The following is a 10759-nucleotide window of genomic DNA, read 5'->3' on the forward strand; positions in this document are numbered from 1 at the left end:
ATATCCGGCTCCTATGCAGTAGCCCCCCATCAGATTTTGGACAGGAGCCAAACTTCCCCCCACTTGGGCAGCCCCTACTTCCGCTACCCCTATAGGTGGGGAAACACACTTCTCTTTCTTCTGACCCAGTGGTTGTGCCGAAGGCATGCCCCATACAGTAGGGAAAATCACCCCCACTCTGGCATCTTCTGTCAGCTGTCTCCCTCTCCCTCCCCCCTCTATCTATCTATCTATCTATCTATCTATCTATCTATCTATCTATCTATCTATCTATCTATCTATCTATCTATCTATCAAGAGAGGGAGGGAGGGAGTTAATGCTGCATCCAAATCCTGAATAAAATAAAATCTCCTTATTTCCACTCCCCACAAAAAGAAGGTGAATTGTGTGCCTTCTGTACATATGCCTGGATGTATAAATAGTTATTATTTTTACCATTTGTAAATAGTAATTGTTAGTAATACTATTATTATTAGGCTGTTATAATAGGGTGATATTGCCTGGCTACAATTCCTACTATATTATACATCTTTCTGAGAACTAAAAAGGATGGTTTAATATCATCTGATCAGTTTTGCACTCATGCCTTCCATCCCCCAGGTTTCCCTGTTTCTATATCCTTGTTCACAGTAGCAGATGCAAGGGGAGGAGGGAGGACAATAATTTCTAAACAACTTATTGCAAGTATACGCTACCCTACAACCACTTTATTGGCCTGGAAAAGCTTTTATCTCTGGAGATAAAAGAGAATGAAAAGAAAGAAGAATCTAATAATCTGCTTGTTTCTATAATATATCATAATACTTTCCCTTTGTTCCACACCATGAAATAGTTCGAAAGGGGGTGGCTTTCAGCAATTTTTCCCCAGCGGAAGTTTAAACAACTATTTTTAGTCCTCTAAAATATAAGAACAAATCCACAAATCATAAAAGAATGTGCCATTAGATGTTGCCTATGATAGATAATATCCATTCCATGCATTCATTCATTCATTTGATTTACAAGTCAACATATTACAAATCTCTCATGACAGCATAGATAAAAAACAAATTCAACCACTGGTTTATAAGAAAGGCAGTATGAACAGTTAAATTATAAATATAGAGGGGCACTTGACTCTTTTTTTCTTTTCTTTTAAGTGAGCTAGAGGGTAATAAAGTTGTTCAGTATATATAAAACATGAATCATGAAGGTCTTGAGTAGAGAAAGCCTGTATGAGAATATAGCTAAGGGATAAGATCTTTTTTAGAGGAACAATGTGGGGAATGAGTGGGAGCTATTTTTCCAACCACATTTTTTCCTCTATTGCATACAGTATCTCCTTGAAAAGAAGCAAATATTTATTCCCTTGAGTGTGATTAGACACAATGCAAGTCATAAAACCATCAATCCTTCAACTTACAGCTGTTGCAATTCAATTAAACCAAACTTTTAATCTACTTTACTAATAATAAAATGATTGAGAAAAAGCCCAGTCTGAGCTTGAGAAAATATGAATTGAGGTTTGAATTGTTCTCAGACACTGACATCTTGAGAAATAAAACTCAACAACTACCTCTTTTAATAGTAATATTAGTTGCCTATGGTGAGTGTCTTTTTTGTCACATTTGGAATGGGGCAACTCAACGCAGCCAACTTGCCATGGCCAGCTCACCACGGCCAAATCGCCGAGGGACAATTTAACAATTCAATTTAATTATTTAAAATAAATAAAAAATATTTTAATTATTGTCATTCACATTTCATTCTGTCCGTCCTTTTGCATCCTTTCTTCAATGATTCTATTCTATCATTTCTTTTATGTTAGTGCAACTCTTGTCCTGCAGCGAGTTGTCCCATGGTGAACTGGCCGAGACAAGTTGGCTGTGGCAAGTTGGCCATGGTGAATAGGCTATGGTGAGTTGCCTGTGGCGAATTGTCATAGACTCGTCACATTATGGCATGATCTGAACACTGAACTTACATGGGGAGCAATGCACTTTGAATAAGCTTAGCTTTAATTCTTGGGATTACTAGCCATAGAAAGGACCCCATTTCATGGTGTACACAAGCATCTGCAATGGTTGGTCAAGGAGATGCCAATGACAAAAGTGTGTTTTTATAGAGGAGGAAGCTCTCTGAAATGAACAATGACTAATGAAGCAGCCCATCATAACTTTCACAGAAAGAGTGTTTGATATAGGATATACATGGAAGAAGAGTGAAAACTTAGCTCCAAGTTAACTAATTCTTTTTAGTTGAGACTCAAGAGAGCACCTGTGCTTGCAAAAACAAAGGCAGGAAGGAAGTATTTTGTGATTAGCAATCACACAGACAAAGAGAGAAAGCATGAAAGATAAAGGGGGTTAGTATACCCCTTCCTCTTCTAGTCAATAGGATGTAAAGTCTGAGAGTCAGTGAAACTGAAGGTATTCTTCCAGCATCTCTGATTTTAATAACATCAGTAGTTTTGCTTCCACCCCACTTAGCTAAATAACTATCATTCTTAATTATGGGGAAAGGGAAAACTCCCTCAGTTATAATTTGAAAGTGGTAAAATTTCCCAATTCAGAATTTAACATTTGCTTTATTAATGGAGGTCTTGTGTCCAAATACAATGGCTAACTCTCATGAAAGGATAAAATTGGCTCTTAAAATGTCCTGCTTTGGACTCGTTATTATATAATATTAGTTAAATTCCTACATATTAAAAAATGCTTGAGTTTGGAAAGTGAGATGAGCAGCATATGAATTAATTAATTAAATAAAAAGAGACGTTTATATTTTTAACTATAAAATTTAATATAAATTTAATAAAATAAAATACAGTTGCAGAAGGAAGAAAATATTTGTCATATATACAGTAAGCTACCCAGAGAAAGTTATCTTTAGGAGCTGCATGCAAATATTTTCAATGGATAGTATTCATTTTCTCCACATCTATGCTTTGGGTTGACTATAGGAGTCAACCTATAGTTTTTTCATCTGAAAAAAAATGAGCTTAGTATCTCAAGTGCTGTGTGAGGATTGAAGATGGTGAGCTGAAACCACACTTCCTTTGCTGAAGAAATTGTTCATGCTCTCATACCCTTGAGGAACACAGCAAAATACCCACTGATTCAGAAAGGTTGGAGAGAAAAAAATTGAATTTAATTTCTCTCCTTCACTTGATTGTGTTGAATTACAGTGGGGAAATCTTCACTTCATTATGGGCTCATTCTAACCTGCCATAAAGTAACTAGTCTTGTCCATGAGTTTTTGGTCAAGAGTCTACTTCCTGAATTGTCTGAAGAGAGAGAGATGGAGAGAATTTCATTCATAAACACTTCCTGGGTGAATAGCTTATGTCCTCAAGAGCTTCTAAGAATATCAGTCCTGTCTCTTCCTTAGCGCCCTGCCCATTTGGATGGTAACCATCTTGCATTTCATTGATTAAGAGTCAACATCTGTTTGAAGGGAGCAAGGAACTGACTCTGAAAGCAATCTGTAATTCTTGAATCATAACAAGAAAAAAACAAGAAATTCTAGAACCATAACAAGCACCAGCCCTTAATTCCATAGGGGAATCTTGAAATGTTCTTTATCAAACACTCATAAGTGGATGAAACTCAGTTGTCAATGCTGCAAACATCGGATGTTCTTGCTTTGACAACAGATGGAAATGCAGCCATTTTTCTCTATCACTTTTAGAGTTAGTTAATGCTGGGAGGGGGGATGTGGATGAGAGTCATAACAATAATAGCTCAGCCATGGGAATTCAAGGTTATTGTACCCAGAGTTGATAAAGATTTGGCGGGCTGGAGAGCTGGGGAGAAAGCTCGGGCTTCAAACTAATTGGGGAATGTGATTTATGACTGTTAATTGGAGGAGGGAATTGTGCTTTGCTACTTTGTGCCAAGGGGAGGGGAATTCAATTTTTGGCTTTAACTATGTAGTGCTGATACTTTGTTTCTCGAATAAAAGATTCTTTAAGGTAAACAATGCTTCGAAGTTGTTTTGAAGAGTTTCATCTGTCGGAACCATGATATTTGATGAAAGAAGCTCAGCCTTTATTACTGTGTATATATTTATTTTAAAGAAAAAGTATTCTCTACCTGTAGAATAAGTGAATCAAAGCAACCAGATGTACAATAAGCACAGGATATCAGACACATACAAATACATTTTGGCCTATTTTACTCTGGAAACTGAGCATAACCCATAGGCAGCTAATGCTTTCCCTCTTACAGATATTTTTCTATGGAAAACTCTGCAGAATATTTCATGTAGTATGCTAATCTCAAAGCAGAATTTTATCCAGCAAAGTGTAATAGGTGAATGAGTTCTAATGAAAGAATTTATACACAAACCAGAGCTGCTGATTACTCATCAGGGAAACATGCTTTTATGTTGACATAAATTACCTTCAATGTTTAGAGATCCCTTTCCAAATATTGTGCAAGACAGTTGTCTATCCAACCCAATATTGCTGAAACCAGATGAAAGAAAGTTTATGGAATCCTAAATCTGAATTAATACATTCAAAATGTTATACCTTATCAGTGCAAAATAATTTTGCCCAACCTGACACCCTTCAATATCATTAGACTAGAACTGTCATTGTCTCAAGTTTGCACGGCTGTTGGCAATGCTGGCAGGAATTGATAAGATGTCTAGTTCAATGCATTAGGAGGCCCCAGATTTGGGGAGACTGATGTAAAACCTTTCTGCAGTACATGTTCAAAAGTTATTACCAAGTCCTGCATTCAAATTACACTTGGAATCTGGTTACACTTGGAAATTAGAAGGTGGGGTGAAGAGGAGGGAACAAAAGAGATGGAAGAAATAAATTACCAAATCTATATACTACTAAAACTCTCGTGCTTGTTTGACACTTTGTAACCTTCAACTGGGCAAAATTGGAAAGTATAGGGCAATAATGATTGAACAAAGGTAACTCTAATGGACTAACCTCCAGAATACCAAGATCCACTGGTCCCAAGAGAATGAAATTTGGGGAAGCTGTGGCTGCTTCAGCATTGCCATAGTCAGGAAATTCAATGGGGAAGCTGGCAGAAAGTCGGAAGTCGCTCCTGCTCCCATTGCTTTTTTGTCCACTTGCGGTCATTCTGTTTTTCTATTCAGATAAGGGAATATCTCTGAAGTGATGACCCAATGGGACACAGGTTATCTAGCAAATTTATAAAATAAGCTGGGTTCTGATCCTGTACTACTTCTGCTTGAGGAAGGTTGCAGTACATATTCAGTTTGGTCCATAATTCAAATCAACTGACAAAATAGAAAAATTTAAAGCTTGGAAGTATCCTATTCTCTTTTTCTTTCTTTTTTAAAACCAGTTTAAGCAGAATTTAACAAAAAGCAGTAAGTGAACAAAATAAGTAAAAACAATGGCATAATTTATAGAGTAAGGAAGCTGTTTGCTCTTAGCCTTAATATTATTTATGAAAAGAAGAACAAAATATTTAGTTGGAGTGAATAATGATGACATTCCATCTATTATTATAGTAGGAGACTAGTGCATTGTGATGACAGGAAATGAAAATTGTAGCCTACTATCCCTCAGGACAAGCTGGATTGTTTCCAGACTAACAATACAATTTCACATTCCATTTTGGAACAGATACCTGGACTTATGCCATTTCTAACTGGAGTGTGAAATATTACAGCATCAAAAAAGTTGCAAATATAATTAACCTGTAAATATTATTATGGACATTTCCATAACTGGTTTAATTTCTTGTCCTCTCATGTAAAGCTGCTCATAATTTTCTATGTGTTTAGCACATACATTTGTGCAAGTCTAGTACAAGTTGGATCCTGCAAGTCTAGTACAAGTTGGATCCTGCATGGCTATTGCTAGCTGATGTGTCCAGTTATAAAACTCTGTATGACTAGACTAATAAAAATAATGAAGTGACATATATAAATGTATGCTATTTACAGGTATTACCAGTGACCAGGTCCTTCCTTTAGCTTACTTGCAAGTACAGCATTAGTAGAAATTGAGTACTTTGAAAAGCAAAATAAAGACATTCATTATTGTTCATCTTGTGCTTTCTTTACTTTTCCCATAATCATCCTGTGAGCCAAGCTAAAATCTCTGTGTAATATTGAGAAATTAAAATTATATCCCAAAATAAATAAAAATCCAAATATTTCCACAAACAATAATTTCATATTCCCATTTAGAAGACGGAGAGCAGAAACAATACAAATAGAGCTACTGGTTTTCAGCTGTAAAACTCCAGTCAACCACTAGATGCCAGTGAAGTCTTCTGCAACCCTTAATGGCTAGGACTTATTTTGTGTTATAATTAAATGTTGCAAAATACATATTACAAACTAATATATCGTAAGCACAATATACAGTGAAAATGAAATGGTTCCTCAACACAGTGTAACAACAATCCTAGTACCATAGCCAAAACTCTAACTAGCACAATAAATTCAGTAAGATATAACATAATAAATATGCACATCAGATCAACAACTAACATAATGTTGGTGATTTATTTCAAAACATTCAATTCCAGTGAATTTCCATAAGGTAATAAACTTAGCCAAAATCATCTAAAGTAGTAATAATTTTTCCATTAGAGCAGGCCATCAAATAATGTTGTTTTTAGTTCCTCTTTTAAATTATATTAACCCAGACCCTAACTGAAAGTTCAAAGGATAGCTTCATAAAGCTGGCACTAGATAAAGCGAACCCAGAGATAACATTTTGCAGTCCAGATGAATGGAGCTGGCAATAACAAATCGGCTAGTTTATTCACCAAGGCACACCCGGAAATAATAAAGCATGAAAGAGTGTCTGAACTGAGAGCCTTGGATGCTAAGACAAGGAATCTAAATTAATAGTGTGACTGGATTAATAGCCAATGCTCTTCTCATTAAAAAAGAAGAATATCCTAAACAGTATTCAGAAGATATAATACTGCAATCCACATATCCTGAAAATAAAAGGGGGGAAGTAGAAAAAGGAGGGATTGGAATAAAATAATAAAAGACAATATATTAAAATATATGCTGGATCCTCTGTTTTATGTTAGCACAAAGTCCTTGTGGCAAATTTGGAATGGGAGTTAACTGGTCTGCAAGATCACCCTTCATTATGAAAGGCTTCATCCTGTCATTCTTCAAAATGACCTGAGCTGCCTTCTTTGATATCTCTTGAGCAGTGGTGGGATTCAAATATGTGAATGACCGGTTCTCTGTGTGGATGCCGCTTCTGGAAGTCTGGTGCAAAACAGCATTTTTAGCAGAGAACAATTTGCATCATCCTCAAAATTTGGTGAAGGTATAAAATGGCAAAAGTAGGTCAATGTATGCAAATGATCAGAAAATAGACTTAAATTAATAATTTAATTTATTCGATGTGGATGCTGCCTAATTCCCAAAAGATCCTGGGCAGCTTATAATATGATGTGCAGGTACCTAAAAAAAAAGATGAATCACTATAGAATCATTATGAAAAGATACGGAGGAAAAATGCCAATCTAGAAGAACTGTTATAAAAATCATGCATCTTATCGTCACACTTGGAATTTTCCTTACAATTCTATCTTTTGCCTATCGTAAGGGTTATGTAGGTGCAGAAAGGGGCAATGAAAATTATGTGAGGGGATTAGAAATCCCTGTATATGGGATTTTTACCCAGACAGTAGATAAGAGAGATACACAGGAGATATAAAAACTGTGTAGGGCATAACATAAACAGAGTTGAGGATGGAGGTTTGTTCTCTGAGCTTGTGGGTTGGTTTCCAAACATTTCATTACCAGGCTAGGTAACATCTTCAGCAGAATCTAGGGGATGTCAGTGTCGGTGTTTTTCTGCTTATAAGGGCTTCATATGGTCAGTAGGTCTTGTGATGGTGAGGTCACATCAGGTGAGGGTCACATCAGGTAAGGGTCTTGTGATGGGTCAGGTGAGGGTTGTGTCAAGTGTGGGTCTTTGTGATGGGTCTTTGTGATGGGTCATGTGAGAGTCACAAGTGAGGGTCTTGTGATGGGGAGGTCATGACACATAAGGGTGATTGGGAGGTGAAGTGCTGATTGGGGGGTTGTGTAGGTTAGTTGCGGGTCGGACCTCATCATCACAAGAGCTACTGATCACAAAAAGCCCTTATAAACAGAAGAACACCGACAATGACATCCTCTACATTCTGCTGAAGATGTTACCTAGCCTGGCAACGAAATCTTCAGAAACCAACTCATAAGCTTGGAAAACATGTCTCTCAACCTACACCTGAGCTACAGATATTCATCACTATTGAAAATAAACAGAGTTTTCTTCATGTTTCAAATAACAGAACTTAGGAAAATTTATTGAAACTGAATAAGGATTGATTTGAGGGTTGTTGTTTTTTTTAAAAAAAACCTCTGTATTGAAATTTGCTGCTGCCTGATGAGGTGATGATCACAAGTTTAAGGAGGATTCATTAATTCCACCAGTGACTACAAATATACTTATTACTTCCTTAATCACAGGCAACATATCTGCTGAGAGATAACATGGAAGAAAACTTACACTTCCATATCCTGTTCATTAGCATCTGGTTGTCTACTCTGTGACACAGAATATTGTCCTGAATGTGAATATGCTGCTCTTCCTTGGAACCTGTTAGATTTTAATGTTTAAGTCTAAATTTGTTGGTTATGAATGCGATTTTATATGTTTCAATCTTTTTCCTTTGAACTAATTATTATTGTGCTGTATTTGTATTTATTTTTATTATTTTTGACAGACATTCATCCAGGAAACCTTTTGCCTGGGCAAAAGTAGCACTAAGTAAATATATGCAGGAAAAGAAAAAAAACATGCTTTTAATATGCTAATGCTGAACCTACACTGTTTAACATAATCGCTCCCTAAGAAATTGGGAGTTGTTTGTGGTTACAATATGGTTGTATAAACATGTATAACAGTAAGTTGTAGTAAGCATCTGTTGGGCTTTGGTTTGGATACGAAGTGGTGCAGCTGTGCAACGTGTCTTAACCAGCAGACCCTTCAAGACAGATGCTCTTCTGAGTCAGATAAAGAACAGTTGAAACTTGTAGGCTTAATCATGGTCTTAACATTAGGCTTTGGCAAACAGAAGGTTCCATAGGGGAAAGTCATATTGCCAGGGGAACAAAAAGTGTAGGAGTGAGCTTTGGAAGCTGGAAAAGAATGGAGGAAGAGATTGTGGTTAAACTGAGTTCATTCCAGCACCTTCCAAATGAAAAAGTAACCAAAGAGTAAAATCTATTTGTTGTTAACCAAGTTTCTAAGTTTTTTTGTAATGCGAGGAGTAGAAATTCTTTTCTAGATTTTATAACAGTGATAAATTCCTTTTCATTGTAAGGAGACATATGGCTTTGATATGCCACAAAAGGACAACTATAAATGGGATTAAACTCTATCCTCTATGGTCCATTACAATGGATCACTGTTCAATAATGTAGCTGACTAAAGTAATATGACTATCCAGTACATCCCAGATGTCTTAATAGCTCATAGCACTCTCATCTCAGTTCTCAATGTTTTGGTCACTGGTTTTTAAACTTCTTGGGTTTGGGGAGTTTAATGAGCAGAGATGCATTCCAAGTTTCAGGAATGTCCAAAAACAAAAACTGGATTTCTATTCTGCCATTCTATTAAATGAAAATATAAGAAAGCAGCTGGCAATAATTTTACTTCTTTTGTTCCAGCCATATATTTTTCCCAAGCTGGCATGCTTTTATTTAGAGATAAAAGCGTTATTAGTGAGTTTTGAGAAGAAACAGCAATGGTCAAAATGAATACTGAGAAATGAAAACTGACCACAGAACATGTGGCTTAAAAATCTTGCAGAGTTCTAATAACTGGTAATATATAGGACATGCTAATGAACACATCTCCTTATGTTTAACCAGACAATTCTTCCACAGCACAGCGTTTAGGAGGGTATGCATAGACTCTGACTTAGGCACACTCCTCCAATTTGCTACTTGTGGCCAATAAATGGACTTTATCAGAGTCCCAAATTCATTCTCCCCTAATGGGTGTCTATAGCTTCACATGAGGAGAACATTACAAGTTTGTAAAAGAGGGGATCTTAGAAACCATTCAAGAAGTCAGTCACTGAAAGTCCCGGTCCAAGCAATAACAGTGAGGCAACAATAGCTGCCCTTTGGACCCATACCTTGTTTATTTATCAACTGATATTTATTAATCACCTCAGTCCCTTGTTTTACCCCCCCCCCAAATATAAAACCAGCACAACAGACAAAAATGTGCAAGCAAATATACAGGTGTCCACCCACAATCAATTGGGACTAAAAGACTGACAGAATTGGAAGGTCCTAGCATTGCATTAAGAGGGTAGGCCACCACTTGAAAATCTGCTGTCTTGTCCCCAAGGAGGACAAATTTTCAGCAGACCCTCTTGAGGTGACCTGACTTGATGGGCAGGGTTACCTTTGGCAGCAGTTGGCACAGATCTTCAAGTGAAGACCTATTCATGTGGAGAACAAGGAAGCCAAGGAATATATGGCTAAGAAGCAAACATGTGGCATGGGTAAATTTATTGGCCTGACATTGAGAATCAAGAACAATCAGTGTCAGTTGTACTCAAGAAGAGACTAGAGCAGGAGTGTCAAACTGCCGGCCCGCATGCCGGTTTCATCATACCGGAGCCGTGCCCACCCCATTGCCGGCAATGGCGAAAAAGCTCCGATACGTCACGCGACGTATCAGAGACTAGGAGCTTCCTGTGGTTCAAGATATATTTAAATACCCAGTCCTGGAACAAAGGT

This window comes from Protobothrops mucrosquamatus, unplaced genomic scaffold (genome assembly GCF_001527695.2).
Source record: "Protobothrops mucrosquamatus isolate PMUCROS unplaced genomic scaffold, P.Mucros_1.0 scaffold_202, whole genome shotgun sequence".
In the NCBI taxonomy this organism is placed as follows: domain Eukaryota; kingdom Metazoa; phylum Chordata; class Lepidosauria; order Squamata; family Viperidae; genus Protobothrops; species Protobothrops mucrosquamatus.